The sequence below is a fragment of the Geotrypetes seraphini genome, chromosome 7, assembly GCF_902459505.1.
Source record: "Geotrypetes seraphini chromosome 7, aGeoSer1.1, whole genome shotgun sequence".
Classification (NCBI taxonomy): Eukaryota; Metazoa; Chordata; class Amphibia; order Gymnophiona; family Dermophiidae; genus Geotrypetes; species Geotrypetes seraphini.
The window spans coordinates 49,588,949-49,616,074 of NC_047090.1; the positions used below are offsets into that span (position 1 = coordinate 49,588,949).

General features: G+C 42.7%; 1 protein-coding gene across 17 annotated transcripts in view; it reads right to left on the reverse strand.

Annotated features, from left to right (window-relative positions):
- Positions 1–27,126, reverse strand: part of MICAL3 (microtubule associated monooxygenase, calponin and LIM domain containing 3) — a 711,269-nt gene that overhangs the window by 649,467 nt on the left and 34,676 nt on the right. For all 17 annotated transcript variants that reach the window (XM_033950898.1, XM_033950894.1, XM_033950891.1 and 14 more), the window contains one exon: positions 11,228–11,279. The gene's annotated coding sequence lies outside the window, so the exon portion shown is untranslated. The remainder of the gene's footprint in view (positions 1–11,227; positions 11,280–27,126) is intronic.

A 27,126-nucleotide genomic window follows, 5' to 3' on the forward strand; every position in this document is an offset into this window, starting at 1 on the left:
CCTCGTAGTGTGGGAGAACTCCGGGCCTTCTTAGAGGTACGGCGGTTTGAGGTTTCGGTCGTTTTAGCGCGACGCTTTGCCCCGCGGCGGTCCGTGGAGGGAGAGCGTCTCGGGCGCCTCGGCAAGGAATCCGAGGAGGATGGAATGCGGCGAAGCTGGCGCACTTTGCCCCGAGGGGGCTCGACGCGAGGCTCAGGCTGGTCCGGCGCACACGAGGTCGAGGTCGGGGCCGGTTGTAGATGGGCCAGCGCAGCGGACAGCTCCGACGAGATCATCGCCCCAAGCAGGTCCTGGAAAACGAGCACGGACAGCATCGAGGGCATGTCCGATGCCTCGGTGCACTCCACCGGGGGCGACCTCGTATCAGAGTATTCCCGTGTGGTGGAGGCACGGCCCGAAGGCTTGGAAGGCTTCACCGGGGCTGAAAGCATGGGGCTTCCACCATGCATCACCGGTGTCCCCGAGGCTGGCTTCTTCGCTGGTGCGGAACCTGAAGAAGGAAGAGGAGACTTACCCAGAGCCGAGGCTTTTTGCTGTCCCGAGGTCTTCGGGGTCGAGTCTCGAGGTGGTGCCGAGGTATTCGGGGCCGAGGTCAAGGCCGGGGCCAACCTCGAGTCCGAGGTAGTGGGTTGGTCGGCGGTGAAAAGGTCCGCCATGCGGGCTTTTCTTCGACGAAGGGCCCAGTTCTGAAAAGTAGCGCACTGGGGGCAGGAGTCGGTTGGATGGGCGGCCCCCAGGCAGAGGATGCACCGGCGATGCGGGTCTGTGATGGAAAGAAGCCGCTTGCACCGGGTGCACTTTTTAAAGCCGGTCAAAGGCCGGGACATAGAAAACGAAACTGGCCGCGGCCCAAGTAGCCACGCGGCCGCGGCGACCCGGAAGCCTCCGGGTCGGTCAAAATGAAGCAGGAACAGATAAATTAAAAAAAAATTTTTAAAACGCGCACAGCGACTAAATCAATAAAACAAGAAAAATCGCGGTGCTAGAAGGCAGTTGGGGCAGAGCCTAAAAATACACGACTTCTAGGCTCAGCGGAAAAATTTGAACTGGAGACCACGAGGAGGAGATGCGCCCTCTAGTGGAGCAGGAAGGCACGCATGCGTGGAGCAGCAGAGCAAACTTAAAATCTTCAATCAAGTTTGCTTGAAAAAGCTGTCCGCATCGGGGCTCCGTAGATGACGTCACCCACATGTGAGAATATCATGCCTGCTTGTCCTGGGATAAAACACTCATGCAAATGAGGTTTGTGGAGAGTAGAGAGACTTGCTAAATTAGCATGTACTAACCAACACCCCCCCAACCCACCTCAGCAGCAGGAGAGTTGCCCATGTTCTCCTGCCGCCACATTCACTACTATAACGGCTGCAACAGCAGCTCGTCGGTTTTTTTATGCAGTTTTTTGAAAATCTAGGCTCTAATCCTTTACTGTTTCAGGCACGTACTAATAATATACTTTACTATAACTCACCTTGAGCTACTATTGAAAAAGCATGAGATAAATATCAAATAAATTAATAAGTGTATAATCCAGAGGCAAAGTGACCTAGTGGACTAAATATATTAAAATTAGATTTTAATTAGCAATTTGAGTTAGGTCTTCAAACATGAAATCCAAGTTCACCTTTCTAGGATTCATGTGTGTGGCATTGTATTTTAGCCCACACAGTAATATCTCACATCTCTTTACTTGGTGCTGTTGTTGTAACAGTACCATTCATACAGTATTAATTTAAAGCTGCCCAAATAGAAATAAATTAACATAAGAGTGGGCATCTCTCCCGCTGCCGGTGGTGTGTGTCGGTTGGTGGCAGGAGAGACTGGCCATCTCTTCTGCTGCCAAAGGTGGCTATAATACAAATGCTCAAGAAGTGTGCTTTTACTACTCCAACTAAAAAATAAAATAGACTACAATTCATGATTCTTCACGTAATTTATTTTTTTAATTAGCCACAGTCAAAACACATGCCACAAGATACACTTTTAACAGTGCTGTCACTGTACCGGCACCCCCAGAGCAGCTGCTGATTTTTGTCGCCAAAAGCCGATGTCGCTCTTCAAGAATGGCTCATTGATTTTTAAGAATCTACCAGAGTGCTCATTTCAACATTGAAGAGTCCATTTACATGGCAGTGACAGAGACTGCTCACTAAAGACAATGATAAGCCATTTTGATAAATCGCTGCTAAAATGCATGCAGGCTAAACCGTCTGGGAACCAGTTTAGTGATCACATTAAAGTTTTGAGAATCTGGCATCAGTAGTATTTGAACCTTAGCTACTCTGGTTCTCAGCATACTGGTCTAATCACTCAACTCCTCCATACTATGACCGCTGAAATAAAACTAAGAAAATTTAAGTGTTTTATGAAACATTCATGACATTACTTCTATTTTGAATGCTAGGCAGAGGGTTCTTTTTTCTTTTGTTCACCAAATCTGTTCATCAAGAGGTAGGCATGCAGGGGGCGTGGCTTCGCGGCGTACTGGGATGGTTGGGTGAATGAGTGGCTCCGCGGTGAAAGGCTAATTTTGTTAATATAAGCTAATTAAAATTTGTATAAGTCGGGTTGAAAGATTGGATTTGTTGTTAAAATGGCTTCAGGCAAACATAATAAAAGCAGTTCGACGGGATTAGGTGCGGGAAGTGTAAAGAGGTTGAAGCTGGAATCGGTCTCCCCATCAACGGTCCCTTTGCCATCGGAGGAAATTGAAAATAGAGATTTAATGAAAGAACTGCAGAATATTAAAGAAATTGTGCTAGATAGTGCTAAGAACATAAAGGAGGTTAAAGAGGAAGTGGAGAATTTGACAAAAAGAATGCAGGCGGTTGATTTTAAGATAGAGCAGTTAGAAAAGCGCGCTGAAAAGTCAGAGGCAGAATTGATGACATATAAAAAGGATCACAAAGAAATAGACATATTAAGAAAAGAACTGGAGGATTTGTCGAACCGAGAGAGGCGAAATAATTTACGTTTGATTGGGATGCCAGGTGTTGAAAAGAACGATCCTATAGCGTTTTTGATGAACTTCATACCAAAAATTTTACCGTTGAAAAGTTATTTTCCGTTAGAAATTGAAAGGGCGCACCGGATCCCATCAAAAAGATCAAATAATCAAAAGGGTCTCCGTCCACTGATTTTCAAGCTGCTTCAGTACCAGCAGGTCGCAGAAATAATAAAATTAGCTAAAGATAACAAAGATCTCAAGTGCCAGGATTCAAAAATCTTTATAGTTCCAGACTTTACAAAAGCTACTGCTTATAGAAGAAAGCAGCTTTTGGATTTGCGTCCTCAGCTAAAAGCATTAGGTGCAAGGTATGGTCAAGTATACCCGGCAACTATGAGGGTGACCTATGAAAACAAAACTTTTAATTTTGAAGAGGCAGTTAAATTGAAGGAATTTTTAGATCAATATGATCTGCCTATGGATTCTTGAAGGATATCTTGGTAACAGTATTTTTTTCTTTTTATTATTGTTTATGTTTATTTATTTTGTATTGATACCTTTAAAGATTTTTCTCTGAAGAATTGATTATAACAAGATTAATAATCCTTCAACATTGAATCGATACAGTTAATTTTGAAAAGGGCTCAACATTCTGGCAAATGACACGTGCTCATTTATATCAGTTGTTTGCTGCAGTGATATACTGGAAAGTTAGTCTTAAGGAAAAATAAACATCTCTTTGGTTCGTGTTTCTATTATAAAAAGATCGATGGAAGTTTATAAGGATAAACAATAATGGAACATTTGTGAAAGGATATGGCAATATGGAGAGAGATATGAGGCATGATGTGCAGTACTGAGACTGTGAGGGTCGCTTGTATGATACGGCTAGATCCTCATTTTGCATTATACTTTAAATCTGACCTTTGCCCAATTTAAAGATTGGTGCTGCATAGGAAATTAAATGGAGTTCTGTGGATGCTGTACCTTAGATTTAAAAGAACTTGAAGATAGTTTTCAGAAGATCGGATGAATCGCTGCATTGAGAATGCCTGGAGATGTTGAAAATGGAAGGTTATTATATGCTGCACTTTGGAAAAGTTTGCTGGCTTGCTATATTCTATGTGTAGCACAATTAATTTTTTGGTGTTCTGTCAAAATACTGGCAAAGAATGATTAGAAAATGGGGTATTTTGGTTGAAAAAAAAAAGTATAAATAAATAAAACAACATTATATTAGTCACATGTTGAAGGTGAAAGACTGTAATAGCTTTGTGTTTATTTAAGATTACATGGTATCGTTATAATAGAATACAGATTCTTTAATTGCCTTTGTAACAAAGTTTATTTTGTGATGAGCTCGACATGTTTTTATTTTTTGGGTATAATCTCTTACTTGCTTTCAAGTCTATGTGTGGAAGGATGTCTTGTAGTCTGAGTGAATGTGGAAGTAAGCATTATGAGGGGTAGTATGTTGGATGTTGGATTTTGTATGTTAATGAGTGGTGATTTGAGTGGATGGTGATTGGAGTATTGTTGTTTTTGGAATGGAAGGGGTAAAGGGGAATATTTACAGGGACTGAGGCCAGTTTTTGGACATATTTCTCTTTTGATTATGAGCCCCATGCTGTGTATGCTCCATGCTGTGCCTTACCTTCTGGCCTGCTCTCGCCTGTCCATTTTATGCCGCCCCCGGTGTTATATAGGACCCTAGCATTTCAAGCTGTTAGGCAACAATCTTGGTTAGGTAAATGTATTCAGCAAACCTATGTTATCCTATTGCTGTTTTCAGAAATTAATTAAGACCACTTTGTTTGATAAGTTTATTACTTAGTGAGTTTTATTATTGAAATTCTATTTTATGAATATTTGTATTTTTTACTGTATTATTGTATTTTGCTGATTGTCCAGCTCCTTTTAGTGTAAACCGCCTAGAACTTTTGGTTATGGTGGTATAAAAGAATAAAGTTATTATTATTAATTTTGCTAATTGAGTCATTCTTATGTACATTGGGGATTTAACTATATGGTTAAATGGAAGAAGATTATTCTTTGTTTGTATGAATATAGCATATATCTTCTTATGTTAATCATTAGGGGGGAAAAAAAGGGGATAATACTGATTGAGAATAGAATTTAAGTGATTTTTTATTAATAAATGACTTACATTATATTATTTAGGATGATAATGTATTTATGAGAATTATTATGAGCTTGGCCTGGGGGGAGTTTTTCATTTACTTGATCTAGTATGTGCGTTTCGAAGTTGGCACTGTTATATTGGGGGTGGGGTGGGAATGGGTTGGGGGAGTAGTGGGAGGGTTTTTGGGAAAGGGGTGGGGATTAATTTAGATTTTCAGAGTGGGGGAAAAGATTATTTAATAATTATTTTGTGGATATATGTAATTATTATGTTTCATTTTGTATAATGGATTTCAAAATTTTTTTCTTTAAATGTTAATGGCCTTAATCATCCGATAAAAAGAAAAAAGACACTATTATATTTAAAACAGCAGAATGTGGATGTTTGTTTTATACAGGAGACTCACCTTACTGGAGATGAATCAAAGAAATTAATTGGTAATTGGGTGAAAGATTGTTTCTTTGCACCTGCGATAGGGAAGAAAGCTGGGGTAAACTAAACTAAACTAAACTAAATCTTGGGTTTATATACCGCATCATCTCCACAGGTGGAGCTCGACACGGTTTACATGGTTAGGGAAGGAACGGAACTCCAGTGGATTTATAGAAGAGGTAAGAGAGAGGTAGGCGTGATAGTACTAGGGGGAACGGGTTACTTTTTGGAGAAGAGCCAAGTCTTCAGAGTCTTACGGAATGGTAGAAGGGGGCTCGAGTCGCGGAGAGGGGAGGGGAGACTATTCCAGAGCTGAGCGATTCTGAAGTGGAGGGAGGACCCGAGTTTACCGACGAGGGAGATACCTTTTGGGGAGGGGAAGGATAATTTTAATCTTTGCGTGGATCTAGTGGAGAATGGATTTGAGGAATTCCAGGATAGAGGAATAAGAGGAGGTAGGATGCCGTGGAGTATCTTGAAGGTTAAGCAGGCACATTTAAAGTGGACCCTGGAGATGACAGGAAGCCAGTGCAGTTTGGACAGGAGCGGAGAGACATGGTCAAATTTTCTTTTTGAGAAGATAAGTTTTGCCGCGGTATTCTGGATTAGTTGGAGTCTGTGGAGGCCTTTCTTTGATAAGCTAAGGTAAATTGAATTGCAATAGTCCAATCTGGAGAGGATGATGGACTGTACAAGCACGGCAAAGTGATTTTGATGGAAGCAGGACCTCACTTTCCTCAGCATGTGAAGGCTGTGAAAGCATGTTTTTATCAGGGAGTTGAGGTGGTCGTTGAAGGATAGCGAGGAATCTATGGTGATGCCCAGAACTTTGCTAGAGAACTCTAGTTGTAGAGAGGAGCCTGTGGGCAGTAGGATGGAAGTGGGTAGATGATCAAGTTTAGGGCCAAGCCAAAGTAGCTTGGTTTTGGGTAGCTATTCTGATTAACAAAAAGTGCTCTGCAGTGTTTAATATGGTGGCTGCAGATCAACTAGGAAGATAGGTGCATGTGAACATGAGTATGGACAGTACTACTGTGGCACTTTTTAATGTGTATGCCCCTAATTCGAATCAAATTGAATTCCGGCTGCTAGTAATTTGATAGTGGCAGGAGATTTTAATGCTGTTATGGACCCTTTATTAGATAAAAAACCTGGTAAAATTTTAAAGTCATTAGGTTTGGATAATTTTGTAAATTCCTGTAATTTAAAGGATATTTGGCGAATTCTTCATTTTAATGATCGAGAATTTTCATTTTGTTCACATGTTCATAAATCTTTTTCTAGAATTGATTATATTTTCGTTTCAGATAAGTTAGTACAAAATGTTATTCAAGCTTCTATAGATCCAATAATTTTATCAGATCATGGTGGTGTGTGGATTAGCTTAAATTTTACTGATCAAGATAATGTTAGGCCTGTTTGGAGATTTGCTAATGCACTGCTTGCATACCCAAAATTTTGTGAAGATTTTCAACTAAAAATTAATGAATATTTTCAAATTAACAGTACAGAAGAAGTCTCTATAGAAACCTTGTGGGATGCCTTTAAGGCAACCATGAGAGGACAAATTATATCATTCTCAGCTTATACTAAAAAAACAACTAAAGAAGCAATTTTTCAAGTTAGAGCAAGAAATTAAATTCTTGGAGTCAAAATTGATTGGAAAATGGGAAAATTCTACGTTGCAAGCTCTTTAAAAGTTAAGTGTAAGTATAATGAGATTTCTTCTAAATTGGTTAGGAATGATATTCTTTGTCAACAAGCTTTGTATTATGGTAATTCAAATAAGGCGGGAAGATTATTGGCTAATTATCTTAAAGTAAAAAAAAGGAAGACAAAAATAAGTGCAATTAAAGATGAAAAAAGAGATACTCATTTTCAAATTGGGCCTATTTTAAAGCAGTTTTTAAAATTTTATAAAGGCCTGTATTCTTCTGAGCCTTATTTAGATAAAGAAAAGGATGGTTTAGAGTTTTTAAATTTTATTGAAGGTCCGAAGGTTCCTGATCATATAAAAAGAAGTCTGGAAGAGCCGATATCATTAAAAGAATTACAAACAGCATTGAAATCTCTTAGAGTAGGGACCGCTCCAGGTGGTGATGGTTTTACGGTAGAGTTTTCTAAAACATTTCAAATTACCCTATTACCTCATTTATTAAATTTGTATCAGAATCAACTAAATAAAGGTTGTATTTCAGGCACTATGGCAGAATCGTTGACCATTGTCTTGCCAAAGCCAAATAAAGATCTCATGTTGGTTTCAAACTACAGGCCTATTTCTTTGATTAATGTTGATGGTAAATTATTGGCTAAACTTTTGGCCATGCGCTTGGCAAAGGCTCTTCCTTATATAGTTGGTATGCACCAAACAGGGTTTGTTGCTCAGAGACTCTTCCAATAATACTAGATTGGCCTTTCAGATGTTATATCTAACAAAAGACATAGGGGATCCGGCCTTCTCTGTATCTTTGGATGCAGAGAAGGCTTTTGATCGTGTGGAATGGACATTTATGTATCAAGCCATGGAGTGGTTTGGTATTGGTTCGGGATTTATACAAATAATTCAAACCTTGTATAGCTCTCCTGTTGCTAGATTGTATATTAACAATAATTTCTCTGATTGTTTTAAATTGCAAAGGGGGGTTAGACAAGGTTATCCTGTCTCTTTTGCTTTTTGATATAGTGCTTGAACCCTTATTATTAGCTATTCAACAAGTGAAGGAGATACAGGGTATTCCACGTTCTGGAAAGGAGTATAAAGTATCTGCATATGCGGATGATATACTGCTTCATTTGAGAAATCCTGAAACAACCATTCCATGTTTACTTGATCTGACTGAGAAATTTGGAAAATTCTCAGGTTATAAAATAAATTGATCCAAATCAGAAATTCTTCCTCTAAATGTGCATTGTACAAGAGGATTATTTGATTCATTCCCTTTTATATGGAAAGAAGGAGGAATAAAATATTTAGGTATATGGTTAAAAAATACACTCGATGAGACAATGAAAGTGAATGAAAAATTTTTATTGCAAAAAGTAAAAAAGTTATGTGAGCAATGGAATCCTTTACATTTGTCTTTGTGGGGAAGAGTCCAAACTGTCAAGATGATGATTTTGCCTGTTGTTTGTTACCAAATGGGTATGATTCCAGTTTTTTTTCAGGGGTCTTTTTATAAAAGGTTGAATAGTATTCTTACTAAATTTATTTGGTTGGGTAAAATTGCAAGAATTGCCTTAGTGACCTTACAAAAGCCAATTGAGGAGGGAGGAGTAAATTTTCCAAACTTCTACAGGTACCACCAATCCTATATCATGTGCCAAGGTATGTATTGGGTCCTCCCAGAATTCATGGAAAAGCTTCCGGATTGGCTATGGTTGGAATGGCAGCTCATGTTTCCTTTCAGGCTTGATCATCTACTCAGTATTAAAATGCCTAGAATATGGAAAAGTAATAGGATAATAATGGACACATGGAAAACTTTAAAATATGTTACTAATTTAACACCTCTTCCAATTCAAAAATCTACATATCAAAATATATGGCTAAACTCCAAGATCCAAATAGGCGGTTTCAAGATTGTCTGGAAGAATTGGATTAAAGCGGGTATATGTACTTTTAGATGACGTTATATCTAATGGTAAGCTGCTGGAATTTTCACAGTTGCAACATAAATTTGGTCTTGATAAAACAGGCTATTCAAGCAGGGTTCCCTGAATGGAAATCTCTTAATAATCAATTTAGTTTAGAATTCTTATGCTTTCAGGCAGACTTTCTGGGTCACCAGGCCACGCAGTGGTATAAATTATTATCTGGCTATTTGAATAAAAAACCAAAGACTGGATTTAGAGATATTTGGAGCATTGAGATTAAGCATCAAATTCATGCATCTCAATGGCCACGTATTTGGTCTTGGAGGATGAGATGTACAATGTCTGCGTCTATGAGGCAAACATGGTTTTTTTCTGTTGCATAGAGCATTCTGGACCCCTGTTTGTTTACAAATTTGGACTGCTTTAAGTCTAATAGATGTTGGCATTGTCATCTTGAGGCTGGAACTTTAGATCATTTATTATTTTACTGTCCTTTTATTAATGCTTTTTGGAAATCGATCTGGGACCAAAAAAATTGTATGCTAGAGAATCCTGTAGCATTGTTATATGACACAATTTTATTTGGCATGTCTATGAGGGCTAAATGTCAAATATCCTCTAACAATAATAAACTTTTAATGATTTTAACAGGAGTTGCCATTCAACAAATAACTTATAACTGAAAAGATTAAATTATTGTTTTTGGTGGAATTCGGTATGTCACGTGTATAAAATGGAAAGAACATTAGCTGTTAAAAAAGGATATTTTAATAAATTTAAGGATGTATGGGGGCCATTAATAAATTATTATAATGAATAATTAGCATTTTTCCCCAATTAATATGTGTGTTTGTTGGGTGGGAGGGTGGGTTTTTAGTTTTCAATGATAAATAAAAATGAATGACATAGTTATTATACTATGTGATATTTATCTATAAAATATGTTTCATGTGGGATGGGTTGGGGCAAACTCTTTTTGTGTGAAAATTGTAAAATTTCAAGTGGAATTGTATATTAGTGAATGGATTTTTGTACACTTGCTGTAAAATTTAAAATGAATAAAGATTTACAAAAAAAAAAAAGGAGGTAGGCATGCAATTAATGTCATCAATTATCATATTTTTCACTCCATGAGACACACTTTATTTCCATCCAAAAGTGGATGGAAATGTCGGTGCACCTTATGCAGTGAAGATACAAATTTTTACCCCTCCACCATACCTTTTTTTTTTTTTAAACCCTGCCCCATCCTACCTTTTAAAAATACACTTAGAGCCTGGTAGTCCAGCGTGTATCAGCATGAGCAGGAGCCAGCTTTCCGCGTTGCTGCCTGGGTCCATACCGCTTCCTGAATGGCTGCCATCAGTTCTCATGAGAACTAACAACAGCCATTCAGGAAACGGCGCGGGCCCAGGCAGCAACACAGAAAGCTGGCTCCTACCCGTGCCGATACATGCTGGACTACCAGGCTATAAGGGTGTTATTAAAAGGTACAACGGGGTGTTATTAAAAGGTACAACGGGGTGGGAGGGGTGTTTTAAAAAGGTACAACAGGGTGGGGGGGGTGTTTTAAAAAGGTACAACGGGGTGGGGGGAGTTTTAAAAAAGTACAACGGGGCAGGGGGTGTTTTTAAAAGGTATGGGGCGGGGGTGTTTTTAAAAGGTATGGGGCGGGGGTGTTTTTAAAAGGTATGGGGCGGGGGTGTTTTTAAAAGGTACGGAGCGGGTTTGTTTTTAAAAGGTACGGGGGATTTAAAAAGGTACAGGGGATTTTAAAAGGTATTGGGGGGACAGGTTGAAGACCTGGCAAGGAGTGTGAGGTTGGGTGCAGAGCCTGGCAAGGAGTGTGGGGTAGTGGGCAAAGCCTGGCAGGGAGGGGGTCAGGGTGCAGATTCAGAACCTGGCAAGGACTGTGGGGTTGGGTGCAGAGCCTGGCAGGGAGTGAGGGGGGCTGGGTGCAGAACCTGGGTTCAGAATGTTTTTTTTCTTGTTTTCCTCTTCCAAATCTAGGGTGCGTCTTATGGTCAGGTGCGTCTTATGGAGTGAAAAATACAGTAATCTTTCTTTTTTGTCTATTCATATTGAATGAAAAAAGGTAAAATATAAAAACTTACCTATTTCCTTTCTGACAAGTCCATTCCAATGGGTTATATCCAGAAGATAGAGCTAGAAAAAGGAAAGAAAAAAAAGGTCAGGGCTGATTTCACTCCCCTAGTGCATTCTTCTACTATATCAAAGCTAAGACAACCAAATGCAATTGTTACATTTTACGTTTCAAATACAGCACCAAAGCCAAATTTGACGTGGTCAAAAACTACTTCATGGTCGCTAATCCAGGAACAAGAATACCATATATCAAGTCTACATCTAGGCCAGTTACTTTCAAGAATGGACAGCAACATTCATTGCTAGCTTACTGATTTTGTCAGACTGACAGTCTTTGATTACCATGGCTTCCTTGGGTAGGTTCTGGAGTGCTCCAGCAGGACTCAAGCAAAGGAAATTAATAAAGGAGAAATTATGCCTTACCCGATAGTTTTCTTTTCTTTATTCAGCGAAACTGTTCTGCACAAACGGGTTATCTTTTCCTTCCAGCAGGTGGAGGTAGAAAAAGGACTGAATTCTACTAGTGACATCACTGGATAAGTTATGGTGCTCTTTGGAAGATTCCAGTCTGCATCTTTCCAAGCAAAAGGTCCATTCAGAATGCAACCATGTAACCATAATTAGCAGCAAGCGAGTACCGTATTTTCACGCATATAACGTGCGCGTTATACGCGTTTTTACCTACCGCGCATACCCCTCGCGCGTTATACGCGTGAGCGCGGTATACAAAATTTTTTTTACATAGTTCCCACCCCGCCAGACGCCCGATTCACCCCCCCCAGCAGGACAGCTCGCACCCCCACCCCGAACGACCGCTCGCACGCGCTCCCACCCGCACCCGCATCCACGATCGGAGCAAGAGGGAGCCCAAGCCCTCTTGCCCGGCCGACTCCCCGACAATATCGGGCCAGGAGGGAGCCCAAACCCTCCTGGCCACGGCGACCCCCTACCCCCACCCCGCACTACATTACGGGCAGGAGGGATCCCAGGCCCTCCTGCCCTCGACGCAAACCCCCCTCCCTCCAACGACTGCCCCCCCCCCCAAGAACCTCCGACCGCCCCCCCAGCCGACCCGCGACCCCCCTGGCCGACCCCCACGACACCCCCCCCCCCCTCCCCCGTACCTTTGGTAGTTGGCCGGACAGACGGGAGCCAAACCCGCCTGTCCGGCAGGCAGCCAACAACGGAATGAGGCCGGATTGGCCCATCCGTCCCAAAGCTCCGCCTACTGGTGGGGCCTAAGGCGCGTGGGCCAATCAGAATAGGCCCTGGAGCCTTAGGTCCCACCTGGGGGCACGGCCTGAGGCACATGGTCGCCAACCCGACCATGTGCCTTAGGCCGCGCCCCCAGGTGGGACCTAAGGCTCCAGGGCCTATTCTGATTGGTCCACGCGCCTTAGGCCCCACCAGTAGGCGGAGCTTTGGGACGGATGGGCCAATCCGGCCTCATTCCGTCGTTGGCTGCCTGCCGGACAGGCGGGTTTGGCTCCCGTCTGTCCCAACTACACAAAGGTACGGGGAAGGCGGGTGGGGGTGTCGTGGGGGTCGGCCAGGGGGGTCGCGGGTCTTTATAGTGCTCATGCCTAACTCATTGTCTTTATAGTGCTCATGTCTTTATAGTGCTCATGCCTAACTCAGGGTTACCCGTGTGTCCATTTTTGCGTGCGTGTGTGTACACGCGCCGGAATGAGATATTGTCATCACAACAGCCCGATTCAGCCCTTCCCTGCAGCAATCAATACAGATAAGTGATGGCAGTAACTTTCCGTGCCGCTGACACAGCTGAAACCTGAACACAGTAACTCATTTGAGTTCGCTGCACAGTCTCTTCTCGTGGGCTCTTATTAGACTCTCTGCTGTGTCTTCCAGAAGGGAGGATATTTAGTGGGCAAGCCATAAGCTTCTAATAAAAGCATTTATGAGGGGGCGGTCGGATGTTCTTGGGGGGGGCGGTCGTTGGAGGGAGGGGGGGTTTGCGTCGAGGGCAGGAGGGCCTGGGATCCCTCCTGCCCGTAATGTAGTGCGGGGTGGGGGTAGGGGGTCGCCGTGGCCAGGAGGGTTTGGGCTCCCTTCTGGCCCGATATTGTCGGGGAGTCGGCGGTCCTTCGGGGTGGGGGTGCGAGTGGTCCTGCCGGGGGGGGGGGGCAGGGCAGGGCAGGGCGGGTAAACGGAGAGTCGGGACAGCGCACGGAGAGTCGGGGAGGGCGAAATGAGAGTCGGGGTGGCCAGAGGAGAGTCGGGGCGGGCGAAAGGACAGTCGGGCAGCATGCGCGGTATACCCGTGAGCGCGGTATACAAAAGTTTTTGTACATAAAATCGTGGTTTCTGCGCGCTATACCCGTGTGCGCGTTTTACACGGGTGCGCGTTATCTGCGTGAAAATACGGTACTCCACCAAAGAGTGGCATTCACTATTCTGCATATACAAGGAAAACCCAATCTTGCTATGAATCAGAAAAAAAAATATTTTTTTTTTAATTTTATGGCAACTGAGAGAATACAGGGCACACCTAGGACCCCAAGCTGAGGTCTTCCACGGGCAGGATTGCAGAATGGTTTTGCTGAATAAGAAAATAAAATCATCAGGTAAGGCATAATTTCTCCTTTCTTGTCAGTCCATCATTCTGCATAAAGGGGATATACCGAAGCAGATCTAGTGGGTTGGAGAAGACAAGGCTCTGTGAATAACAGCCCTACAAGGCTCTGTGAATAACAGCCCTACAAATCTCAGGGGACACTGCCTGGGCATCCACCCAAGACACAGTTTGAGCCCTGGCGAATTGGACCTTCAGCCCGAGGAACTAACCTAATTCCTGTTGATGTAGATGAATCCAAAAGCCACTTTAATCCACCTCGCAATGGAGACCTTCAAGGCCACTTGACCCTTCCAAGGGCTATGAAAAGGTGCTCAAAAACAAAATTCATTCATCTCTGTCAGGTACTGAAAAGTGTCCTCTGAACATCTAGCTTCTGAAGTCTCCAATCTGGAGTCACTGAACCCTCCTCCACAAAGGAGGGCAAGCAAATCTCTTGATTTAGATGGAAAGGAGAAACAACCTTTGGCAGAAAGGAGGGGACTGTCTGCAAGGACATGGAATCTTCTGAAAAGGACAAATAAGAATCATGACATGGAGTCTGAGCTCTGAGACCCTCTGAGCTGAAGCAATGGCCACCAAACACCAAACTGTTCTAAGGTTGAGATGGAGGACAGACACAAGGGCTCAAAAGGAACCTCATATAGCCCCAACTACCATCCAACAATGGAAAGGAAGGCCAAAGTGGAAGGCACACATGTGCCACTCCCTTCAGAAACCACACTACCTCTCCATGTAAAGCCAGAGAGATGCCATTCACTTTCTCCTGAAAACTTGAGAGCGACACCACCTGAATCTTCAAGGAGCTCAAGGCCAACCCCTGGTCCAGCCCCTGTCGTAAGAATCCCAAAATATCAGGAACCTAAGCCCTCCAAAGAGATAGTGTGCTTCCCACACCAGGACTCAAAAATGCACCTGATCCTGACATAGGCCAGGGATATAGAGGACTTGTGAGAGTGAAGCAACAGAGAAATCCTCATTGGAGAGTACCCTTGCCTCTCTAAGCTCCTAATTTCAATGACCAACCTCAAGCCACGAACTTCCACTGCAGGTGATTCAGGCAACCAGCGTGCCAGATTTTAGAAGTAAATGGGATACACATGTGAGATCTCTAGAGGGGTTAAGTCGAGGGGGTGGGTGATTAGAGTGGGCAGACTTGATGGGCTATGGCCCTTTTCTGCCGTCATTTTTCTATGTTTCTAAGCCAGAAGGGATCCGGGTCTTCCATTTCTACCAGCTCATGCCAACCCTTGGGTAGTGAAAACAGATCCTCTATAAAAAGATGCCAGAGGACTGCATACCAAGGCCTGCAGGGCCAAAGTATAGAAACCAAAGGTAACAAGACCAAAGTATAGAAACTGTGCAATCTTGCATAGAAGGCATCCTTTGAGGGGCAACAGAGGGAAGCCATATAGAGGCTCCATCTCTGGCCATGGTTGAACTAGGAAATTGATTTTCTGGGAGGTCAGATCCCTCCACCAACTGAAGAAGTGATCTGCTTTTGTGTTGTCCCCTATCACCATAGGGCCACCAACGATCCAGAATGAGCTGAAAGGCCTGATGCACCAGCTCCCCAGGGTCCAAGAGAGAGCAGCTGAGAAAGTCCACCATTAGATTGTCCTTGACCGCAATGTGAACCGCTTAAAGGGCTAACAGATTGATCTCTGCCCAGTGACAGCAGTGGGGAAAAAGAGGTCATGCTGTTGGAGGACAGCTGGACTCAGGTTATAATATCCTGCAGGATTGATACTGTGACTCCACCTACCCTTGAATTAAGGAACTGTATACAACCCTGTAAGTGGAGGAGATGAGAGCATCCCAGAGACAGGAAGGACTAAAGCTTGAAAACCCCAAATTTGCTGGATCCATGACCACTAGGGAGGTGAAAGGTAGTAGTGTTTGGTGATTCCCTTCTGAGGGATACAGAGGTGTCCATCTGCAGACCAGACATGATGTCCCAGGAGGTGTGCTTTCTGCCTGGCGCCAAAATTCAAGATGTTATGAAGAGCTTGCCAAGACTCATTAAGCCTAATGACTATTATATGATGCTGCTCATCCATACTGCGAGGTAAGCCTCTGAAAGTATCAAGTGACTTCGTAGCTCTGGGAGAGAAGGTGAACCAGTCAGGTGCACAGGTAGTGTTCTCATCAATCCTCTCTGTCAAGGGTAAAGACCAGAGCAGAGAAACTTGCATACTGGCTATGAATGCTTGGCTGCATGGATACTGTCATCATGAGTGTTTTGCTTTCCTGGACCATGGGATGATTTTCCAAGGGCTACTGAACAGGAATAGTGTGCATCTATCAAAGAAGGGAAGAAATGTCTTCAGCAGCAGACTGGCTAACCTACTGAAGAGGTCTTTAATCTAGAATCGTGAGGCAGGGTGATCAAAGTTTCAAGTTATGTAAATCACTAAATATCTTTACACAAATGAGGAAAAGGGGCAAGGCCTGGAAAACAGTATATACTAATGCTCAAAGTATGGTAAACAAGGTTCTGGATCTAGAGGCTATGATGGAGGAGACCGAGTTGGATTTAGTGGCGATCACGGAGACATGGTTCACAGAGAGCCATGATTGGGATATACAAAAACTATACTTGGCTACAATCTGTTCAAGAAAGACAGAGTAGGAAAAAAAGGGAATGGCATTATTGTATATGTTAAAAATCATATTAAAGTCACATATTTGCAGGGTAAGGTAAAAGCACTGTGAGTCAAGAGGGAAAGGAAAATATATTTATTTTGGTGTGATATACAGGTCTCCACAGATGGAAGAAGTGAACAGTTTTAATAGAAGACATTCAAAATATGGTTGTAAAAAAGGTGAAGTACTATTAATAGGAGATTTTAACATGCCAGGTGTTGATTGGGATATCCCTTTTGCAGATCTCCTAGAAGTAGAAGAACTGTTCCTACAAGAACTGTTCCAGCAGCTAAACCATGCAGGATGGAGCCATACTGGACTTAGTGCTTACAAACGGGAAAAGTGTTTCTGACGTTATAGTAAATGATCATCTGGCTATGTGCAACTGGTAGCACTATAAAAATAATAAATTGTTGTTGTTGTAGTACTGTATGGTGTAGTTTAATATTAAGAGCAATGTACAGAAGGCTCATTCGAAAGTGAAGGTTTCAGACTTTAAAAAAAGCTAACTTTGTTCAGATGGGAATTAGATCATGGAATTGTTGCCTAAATGAAAACATTTGGAAGGAGTACAAAAGCAGTGGTTAAAACTGAAAGGAGCTATTATAAGTACAACAAAACAATTTGTAAGGAATCAAGTAAAAGTAAGAGGAAAAGAAGGTCACTTTGGTTCTCAAAAGTAGTATCTGAGAAAGAAAGGAAAAAGAGGTTAACTTTCATCAACTACAAAGATCACAGAAAGAAGAAGACAGGCAAAAATAACCGGAAAAGTTAAGAGAGGCTGTTTGAGTAGTCAAGAAAGCAAAGACACAAATGGAAGAAAAAATAGCAAACATGGTAAGATGGGGAGACAAGACATTTTTAGATATACGAGGGGTGTTCAATAATTTATCTACCTGAGAACAAAAGAAAGTAGCAAGCGTTGAAACAAGTATGTTCATGTTGTGATAGATCTCAAGGCTACTCATGCACAGTTGTGGCTCAGTGCAAGTCTAACATTCCAAGAGTCAGAATGTCAGGAGAGTCCTTGTCAGAATGTCAGAATCAAGTAAAAAACTGCTAGATTTGGAGCACCATTCAGGGATAAAATTTCTCACAAAAGAAGAGAAGAAGCAAAAGGAGATCTATGAACGTATGACTGCAGTTTATGATGAGTCTGTCTCCTACCCTACAAAATAAAATGTTAGAGCAAGCAGTTTAAGTGGGGTAGAGAGTCTATTGAAAATGACCCTCACACTGGACGGCCTGTGGAAGTAACTTCCACAGAAATGTACAAGAAAGTCGAGGATTTAATTTTGTCAGACAGATTAAGATTTTCCAAATAGCTGAAAAATTGGCATCTCAGGAGGTACATGGAAAATAATTCATGAAAAGTTGGGAATAGCCAAGATTAGTGCAAGATGGGTTTCAAGAATGCTGACACCATGTCAAAAGGCCACGAGGCTCCAGTGCCTTCAGGAGAACTTGGATTTGCTCCATGAAGACCAGGTGAATTTATTTCATTGTTTGATGACTGGAGATGAGACTTGGGTCTATCACAGAGATCCTGAGTCCAAAATGGAGTCAATGATGTGGAAGCACAAGTCATCCCTCAACCCAAAAAAGTTCAAGATAGAAAAATCTGCAGGCAAAGCCATGGCAACTGTCTTCAGGGATGATGGACTTTTGCTTCTGGATTTCAAGTCACACAACACACCCATAACCAGGGAGAGTTACACCAATACAATGATTGCTTTGTGGGAATTAATCAAGGAGAAAAAAAAGAAAAACTCATTTCAGGTGTGTTACTTCTTCATAACAATGCACTGATGCACATGTCACGACAATCATAGGCTGCAATCCGAGAACGTGGGTTTCAGCAGCTGAACCATCTACCCTACAGTCTGACCTGGCTCCCCTGGGTTATTTCCTGTTCTGAGTTTTGAAAAAATCTCTCCATGGACACCAATTTTCAAGTGATGAAGATGTCAAGGAAGCTGTGACATCCTGGTCTGAAGGTCAAACAGAAGAATTATTTTCAAAGGTGTTAAAGTCATTGTAGGAAAAATGGATGGAGTATGAGGCTATCAGGGGACTATATTGAAAAATAAGAGTTTTCAAAATATTTTTGTTTTATTTCCTACTGAGGTAGATAAATTATTGAACACCCCTCGTATTAGTGATAGGAAAAAGTGCAAAAGTGGCACCATTAGTCTCAACGGTGAAGGGGAGAAATACGTAGAAGCTGATAAAGATAAGGCTGAATTGCTTAACAAATATTTCTGTTCTGTGTTCATAGCTGAAACATCGGGAGCGGGACCGCAAAAAACAAAAGCAAATAGGACTGGAGGTGTGGGAGACTGATTTTCAGAGGTTTGTGTTTATGAGGAGCTTGTTAAACTAAAGGTGAATAAAGCAATGGGGCCGGATGGTGTACTGTATATCCAATGGTAATGAGTGAACTTATGGAAGTTCTGACAGCTCCACTGGTTGACTATTTCAATGCTCGTCTACAATCGGGAGAGGTACCAGAGGATTGGAGAATGGCAGATGTGGTCTGTCTCCACAGAAGTGGAGGGAAGAAGTAAGTCTGACTTCTGTGGCAGGTAAATTAATGGAAACGCCTAGTGTAGTTTCTGAAATCCAGTGGATTACAGGACTCAAGGTAACATGGATTCACTAGAGGCAGGTTTTGTCAGAAAATTGGATAGAGAAAGAATACTAGACATGGTGTATTTAGATTTTAGCAAAGCCTTTGACAGTGTTCCACACAGTACAGAGTGCACTTGTATGGGCCCCAAAATGATGGATTGGGTCAGGAACTGGTTGAGTGAAAGGCGACAGAGAGTAGTGGTCAATGGAGATCACTCTGAGGAAAGAGTTACCAGTGGTGTACCTCAAGGATCGGTTCATGGGCCTGTTCTCTAACATTTTTGTAAGCAATATTGCTGAAGGGCTGACTTGTAAGATTTACCTCTTTGCAGATAAAACCAAAATCTGCAATAGAGTTTTCCATACCATCAGGGGTGTCTACATGAAGGGCCTAGTGAAGCTTGAGGGATGGTCTGAAATTTAACAGCTAAGATTTAATGCTAAGAAATGCAAGTTTGTGCATTGGGGCTGCAAAAACCCCAGTTAGGGGGTGAAGAACTTTTGTACACGAAAGAGGAGCAGGACTTGGGTGTAACAGTATGTGATGATCTTAAGGTGGCTAAACAGGTTGAAAAGGCGACAGTGAAAGCTAAAAGGTTGCTTGGGTGGACAGGGAGTTGAATGGCCAGTAGGAAAAAGGAGATATTGATGCCTCTGTATAAGACTCTAACCTCATTTAGAATATTGTGTACAATTCTGGAGATGGACTTCCAAAAAGATATAAACAGGAAGTTGTTGGTCCAGAAGAAGGCAACTAAAATGGTTAGTGGTCTATGTTATAAGGCGTACAGGGACAGATTTAATGTAATGTAATTTATTTCTTATATACCGCTACATCCGTTAGGTTCTAAAGATCTTAATATGTATACTTTGGAGGAAAGGCAGGAGAGGGGAGATATGCAGTGTTCTCCCTAGGGCCTTTCAGCTGGGCGGTCCGCCCAGCTAATTTAGACGAGCGCCTGGCTATCATCTGCTGCTGCCGCCGCTGCTGAACATTAAAAAGAAAACAAAAAAAACCCGGCTTGGAGATTTCAGCCCGTAGCGAACTTATGCTCTGGGGCTCTAGCGTGTGAGTGCCGGCTTCCCTTCTCTTCCCTCCGAAACCGGAAGTTATGTCCGGGGGGGGAAGGAGAAGGGAAGCCGGCACGCACATGTTGCGAGCCCTGAAGCAAGCGTTCGCTATGGGCTAAGGCGGGAGACAGGTTAGTGAAGCATTTGCTCTTCTTGCTGCCGGGTCCTGCCTACTTTCTGTTTCCACAAAGGCAGGACCCGGCAGCATGTCCCCAATAGGTCGATTGCGATCTTGGGCCGATCAGCCTTCCTCTCCCCGACGGCAGAATTGACGTCGGGGAGAGGAATGCTGGTCGGCCGAAGCAGGGAGAGCTTGGGGCGGCGGCGGCTTTCGGGCCTGTTATTGGTGGCGGTTTGGGGCCTGTTATTGGTGGCGGTTTGGGTCCTGGTCTCCGATGGCAGTGGCTTGGGGGAGGGCAGGGAGAAAGAAAAAAAAAAGGGCAGGCAGGGAGACAGAAGGAAAGAAGAGAAACAGAAAAAAAAGAAAGGGAGGCAGAGAGAAAGAAAGGGCAGGGAGAGAGGAAGGAAAAGTTGGGGGAGGGAATGAGGTCTGGAGGAGAGGAAGCATACAGGCTAAAAGAAGGGAAGAAAGATTGGTTGCACAGTCAGAAGAAGAAAGTGCAACCAGAGACTCATGAAATCACCAGACAAGGTAGGAAAAATGATTTTATTTTAAATTTAGTGATCAAAATGTGTCTGAATTTGTATCTGCTGTCTATATTTTACACTAAGGTCCCCTTTTACTAAACCGCAATAGAGGTTTTTAGCGCAGGGAGCCTATGAGCGTCGAGAGCAGCGCTGGGCATTCAGCGCAGCTCCCTGCACTAAAAACTGCTATCGTGGTTTAGTAAAAACGGAGGGGGTATATTTGTCTATTTTTGTATGGTTGTTACTGAGGTGACAGTGCATAGAGTCATCTGCTTTGACCTGTTAGAAAAACTCTGGAATAGGAATGATAATTAACATTTTCTATGCGTACAGTGTGCTTTGTGTTTTTTTTTAATTTTATTGTTGGTAGATCATTTTGACTTGGTCATTTAAAAAGTAGCTCGCAAGCCCAAAAGTATGGGCACCCCTGCTCTAGAACATCGCTCCTTAGTTTTATCATGTGGTGCAGTGAGGGGCCAGCACTTTACATCTTATCACCTCATTCTTTCTTTTTTTCTCCTCATGTACAGCACGGTTCTTTATTCTAAGCAGCTCTGGCACTAACTTAGGGTGCCTTATGCTACTTTCACTATCACTTGCAGTCAGGTTCGGCATTTTATCATGGTTTTGGTTTTTTATTTTGTTTTTCACCAGTATTTTCATTTATTTATTAAAGCAGCCTCTTAACAGCCCGATGCCCCTCCCCTATCAATCCACTGCCAACACTTTTTTGACGCCTCTTTCAACGGATCAAATATCATAGCCTCACTGTCGCATGTTCACATTTATTCTGCTTACAAGTTTATCTCATCAGTGCAGAGACCTTTTTGTTAAGTCCATTTTACTCTCCCTTTTTTACTTTCCCGAGTGCTGTGGTTTTATTCTTTGGTTTTAATAGAAGCTCATTTGAACAATAATTTAGATCTTTCCCAGGTTTCACTTTTCATCTTACCCGGTCTTTTCTGGTTTCCTTTCTATAGTCTGCTTTTCGTCTGGAGTCTTTTGAGTTTAGAATTACATTTTATGACATATTTTGTGGTTATAATTGTATGACATGTCTAAATCGGTCAAGTTATCCATTCTTTTTATTATTTTTTGTCCCCTCATACAGTGGCAGACCGCCCCGGGTGTCAGCCTTAGGGGGGTACACAGCTGGCTGGATCCAGAACCTTCCGAACTACTCTAAATGGCACCTGCACCTCAGCGCGGCTGCTGTACTTATTCCGAAGCAGAGTCGGCAGCCACACTGAAGTGCAGGAAGGTTCTGCGATGACTGCATTTGCCGCCTCTGCCTCCGGAAGATGTAAGTGGCGTCAGAAGGGGTGGACTGGCAGCTGCAGTCATTGCGGAACTTTGCCACAACTCCCTGCGTCTGCCGGCCCACCCCCTCCAACATCACTTACATCTTCCAGAGGCAGAGGCAACAGAAGCAGTCATCATGGGACCTTGCTGGTTTGGAGGGAGAGAGGAGCATAGAATGGTGGTAGAGGGTGAAAAAGGGGGTCAGGGTGGTTTGGAATGGTGGTGGAGGGAGAGAAAGGGGGCAAATGCTGATGGAATTGGTGTGCAGGGAAAGGAGAGAGAGACATAAGGGGGAAGGATACTGGATGGAATTGGGTTGGAGGGAAAGAAAGGGGGCAGATGCTGATGGAAGTGGGGGGAAGGGAAAGGAGAGAGTGAAATGCCAGACCATGGGCGTGTGGGAGAGGGAAGGAAAGAAGAGGAGAGAGATGCCAGACCATTGGAGGAGGGAAGGGAAGAAGAAGGATGCCAGAATAATAGGGGTGAAGGGAGAGATGGAAGGGGAATACAAGGAGAGAAGATGCCATATAGAAGGGGCAGAGAGAGGGTAGATTGGATGAAAGGAAGAGAGTGACAAGACTATGAGGAAAGCAGAAACCAGAGAAGACAATGTAGAAAAAAATTATATTTATTTTTTTGCTTTAGGGGAGATGCATCGCTGTTTCTGTGGTGTTGCATTGTATACAGAGTCCAGCTTCTTGGTGGTTCAATTTAACCTTTGTCTACGTTTTTCTATTTTATCCCCCCTATTACAAAACTGTAGAGTATTTTTTTTAGCACCGGCCATGGTGGTAATTGCTCAGAATTCTATGATAGTCTGAGCGGTTACCACCATGGCTAAAAACCACATTATAGTTTTGTAAAAAGGAGAGGGGTTAGTTTGTGATTACATATTCCATACTAGGCGAAGGTGTTATCTGTGTTCTGTGTGTTCGAAAGACATGGTTTTCAGTTAGGATTGACTGTGTAGGATTGATCTGTACTAGTTTTACAATGGGTGTATTGATGTTGTACTGCTCACTGCAGTATATAAGATGCTGCCTTTTCCGAGGTACACTCTTGTGTGATGTGTGGATTGTTACTAAAAATCATGTTTTTCATACAGATGGGGGGTGTCAAAAAATGATGGGCCTCGGGTGTCACAAATGCTATGTACCTTCATGTTGAAGTGATTTGGTCTATGCTGTGTTTGTTTGATTTACTTTAGTGGACTTTACCATACTCCCTTTTGAAAGTGTTTATCCTATTACACATTGAGTTTTCATAGTATCTGGGTTTTTCCGGCTATAACATATGCTAGGTACACCACTGCCTTCATAGTTTATATCTAATTCACAAGCCTGCTTTTAGGACCTACAGGGTATGTATCCCTGATTCATGACAATTTCACTTCTTATGTTATCTTATCCATTCTTTTTATTATACAACTGCCCAGATAAGCATCATTCTTTGACGTGATTGGACCTTGAAAACTAACGGCAACAGTGTTCTCCCCAGAAAATTTTCCAGCCATGAAAAACATTTGCTCCGTTTAGTGTGACAGAGTTAAAAAAGTTTGAGACGCACTGCTCTATACCATTTGAAAGAGGGCAAATATCTAATTATTCACTTCTAGAATTGGATACTTCTTAAATTTAATAAAAAACTATGGAACAAGTGTCAAACCTTAAGAAAGGCTGCCATATTGAGCATTGGAAAATAACTAATAATAATTTACTAATACAAATAGTACACATTTAGGGCTCCTTTTACTAAGCTGCGCTAGCGGTCTTACCACGCGCTTAGCTTGCGCAGAATTGCCGCACGTGCTAGACGCTAATGCCAGCATTGAGCTGGCGTTAGTTCTAGCCGTGTAGCGCGACAATTCTGCATGCGCTAAAAACGCTATTGCAGCTTAGTAAAAGGAGCCCTTAATTTTTCCCACCATCAAATTTCCCCGTCCCGCCCCACCCAGCTACTTTTTCATGCCACCCGGCTGGAAAAAATTTCTGGGGAGAACACTGGATATGATAGATGTTTAAATACCTATGTAGCATAATTCAATTGAAAAGAAACTCCAGAGTGAGTGGACATAGAACAAGGTTAAGAGGCTCAGGAATAATCTAAGGAAAAACTATTGTACAGAAAGGGTAGTAGATGCATGGAATAGTCTCCTAGTAGAGGTGTGAAGAAAAAGACTGTGGCTGAATTCAAGAAAGCACAGGACAGGTACGTAGGGAGAGAAGGAGATAGTGGATGCTGCAGATGGGCAGACTGGATGGGCCATTTGGCCTTTATGTTTCTATACTCACCGCCTCCAGAATCACTGCCTGATTCCAGTATCTGCCCTGCTTGTTGATGTAAACCACAGCTGTGGCATTGGCCAACATTATTCTGACTGCCTAGCCCTCCAGAAGCAGGTGAAATTCCAGCACCATCTAGTAGATCTTCATTTGAGCCCCTGAGGCAACCTTTGTTTCAGAAGCTGAAACATGGACTGTGTCAGGTCTGGAGGATGTTTATAGAAAGACTGATTATCATATACGTTTAATGTTTCAAAAGATGATTGTATTCAATAAACTCACTTTTATCTCAGGTTGACATGTACTGTCCTTCTCCCCCCCTCTTTGTTGAGTATGTGAAGTTCACAAACTAGCACTTCTGTGCCCACTCCTCTGGGTGGAACACCATCCCCCGGACCCTCAGGTATTCCAACACCTGAGAGTGCACCAAGTGATTCTTGGACCGATTCACAACCCAGCCCAAGGGATCCAGCTGAGAAATCATCTGAGCTGTGACTTCGACAGACTCCGCTTCCGAGTCAGCCTGAATCAGCCAGTCGCTCAGGTATGAGTGAAGCCACACCCTCTGGCACATCAGGTAAGCAGCCATCACTTCCATTACCTTGGAGAATGTGCATGGCACCATAGCCAGGCCGAAAATCAAAGACTGGAACTGAAAATGTTGACCCTACACATAGAAGTGCAAATATCTTCTGTAGCAATCCTCAATTTGGATATGCAAGTAGCCCTCCATGAGGTCTAGGAAAGTTAGAAACTACCTTGGCTGAAAGACAGAACGCAGAGTCTCCACGCAAAAGTGCTGAACCAATAGACAAGCATTCACTTCTTTGAGGTCCAGAATAGGCCGGAACATGCCACCTTTCTTTGGAACCACAAAATCAGGGAAGATAAAAATCAATGATTAAAAAATATATATCTGATTTCTTTAAATAAAATGCTTTTTTGAAAACAAAATCTATCTAGAAATAGTTTTCTATTTAAGATACATTATAGTTCAAAAGTTAATCATCATGAAATAAGGATTAGTATTTAATTATGTAGCATGAGGTTGTATATTCATTCAATGTTTAAATTTTTTAGTAAATGAATTCCATTAATCTATTCATAATGTCACAGGCAATTTTTTTTTCTATCTAGAAGATATTATCTCAGATGCTTGTATTTGCATTTCTCAAAACTGAATTTGTGTCTGCCGAGATAACTTTTTTGCTGTGAAAAAGCATGTTATGAAATACAGTACAGTTAACCAGGAATCTCACACAACTGGCAAAAAAATTGCTAGTAGAAAAAAAAAAAAAAAAAAGTGTCCCCTGAACCACCAGCGACAGCGTCCTGAGCCACAAATCCACCCTCCTCAGGCTCCCAAGCTGCTACGAATCCCCATCCCTCCCGCCCCGAAGCACCATCGCGGCAGCTGTCCTAAGCTGCAAAGCTCTCCTCCCTCAAACCCCAAAGTGATAGAAGTAGGCGGCGGTCCTGAACCGCAAACGCCCACGCTCACTCCCTCCCATTTCCTTACCCAAAGCACAGCGGTCAGCAGGAGGTACAGGCTGCTTTACCGACACATCAGAGGATAAGCCATGTCAGGGCTGGCCACAAGCAGCCTGTTTTGAGGCTGCCTTCTACTGACTGCTGCGGTTCGAGTAAGGAAAAGAAAGAGGGAGGAAGCAAGGGGTTGCAGCTCAGGACTACTGCCTGCTTCTGCCACTTTGGGGCTTGAGGGAGGGAGGAGGGCTTTGCTGCTCAGGACTACTGCCATGCTGGTGCTTCAGGGCAGGGGAATTGAGAGTGTGTTAGACAAGGTTTCTATCATACTCTCAATTAATCAGAAAACCAGTTATCCGGTATCCACCAATCCCCGTGGGTGCCGGATAACTGAGATTCTACTGTATACAAGAATTGAGAAAAAGACCTTAGCCCCATTGTTTATCTGCAAATCAATGTACACAGAATGAACCCCTTAGCTCTTTGTGCAGATATATAAACTTAGCACTTAAGAGGAAGTGTGAAGAGGGAAGGGCAAGCAGAAAAAATTAAACTGAAACCTTTTGAGCAGAATACTCCACAAGTCTTGGGATCTTTGTGTATACAGCCTGAGTTTTATCATCATATTCTCTCCTTGGAAGAAAAACTCTATAATGGCGATAAGAGAGACCCAGTTTGGAAATATTTTAATGAAGTTAATCTACTTATGGACTATGTTCCCACTAAGCTGAGCACATGAGCAATCACTCATACATTCTAGGAGCATCGCTCACAGATTTTACATGGTCACTCACAAGAATACTTGCAAATCTGGAAAATTGTTGGCTTTTAGAACTTGTTGCCCACAGGAAAAAGAAGTTTTTTTTTAATTTGTCGGCCAATCTTTAGAAGGAGCAATGCCTATGGGTAAGGCATGATTTAAATCAAGTCTTTCTGACAATTTAAATTACATGAGAAATTTCTATTCCGCCATTACCTTGCGGTTCAATCATGATTAAAATTGATTGGAGTTAAATCAAATCAACCCTGCACAATATAGATGGAATACTGGCCCCATCCACGCTCTACCAGCAGCACAAGTTCTACTGCCCTCAGCTCATAAAGGAGCTGAAGAGGGAAAGAGACCACTCCTTGCTTTAGTGTCAAGCTGAAGGTGGAAACCATGAAGGCTTTGGGAACTGGACAGGCTAGCTCCAAGAAGTATCCCCTCTCTATCACCTCTGGGCCCACTTGTCCCAGAAGACAGACA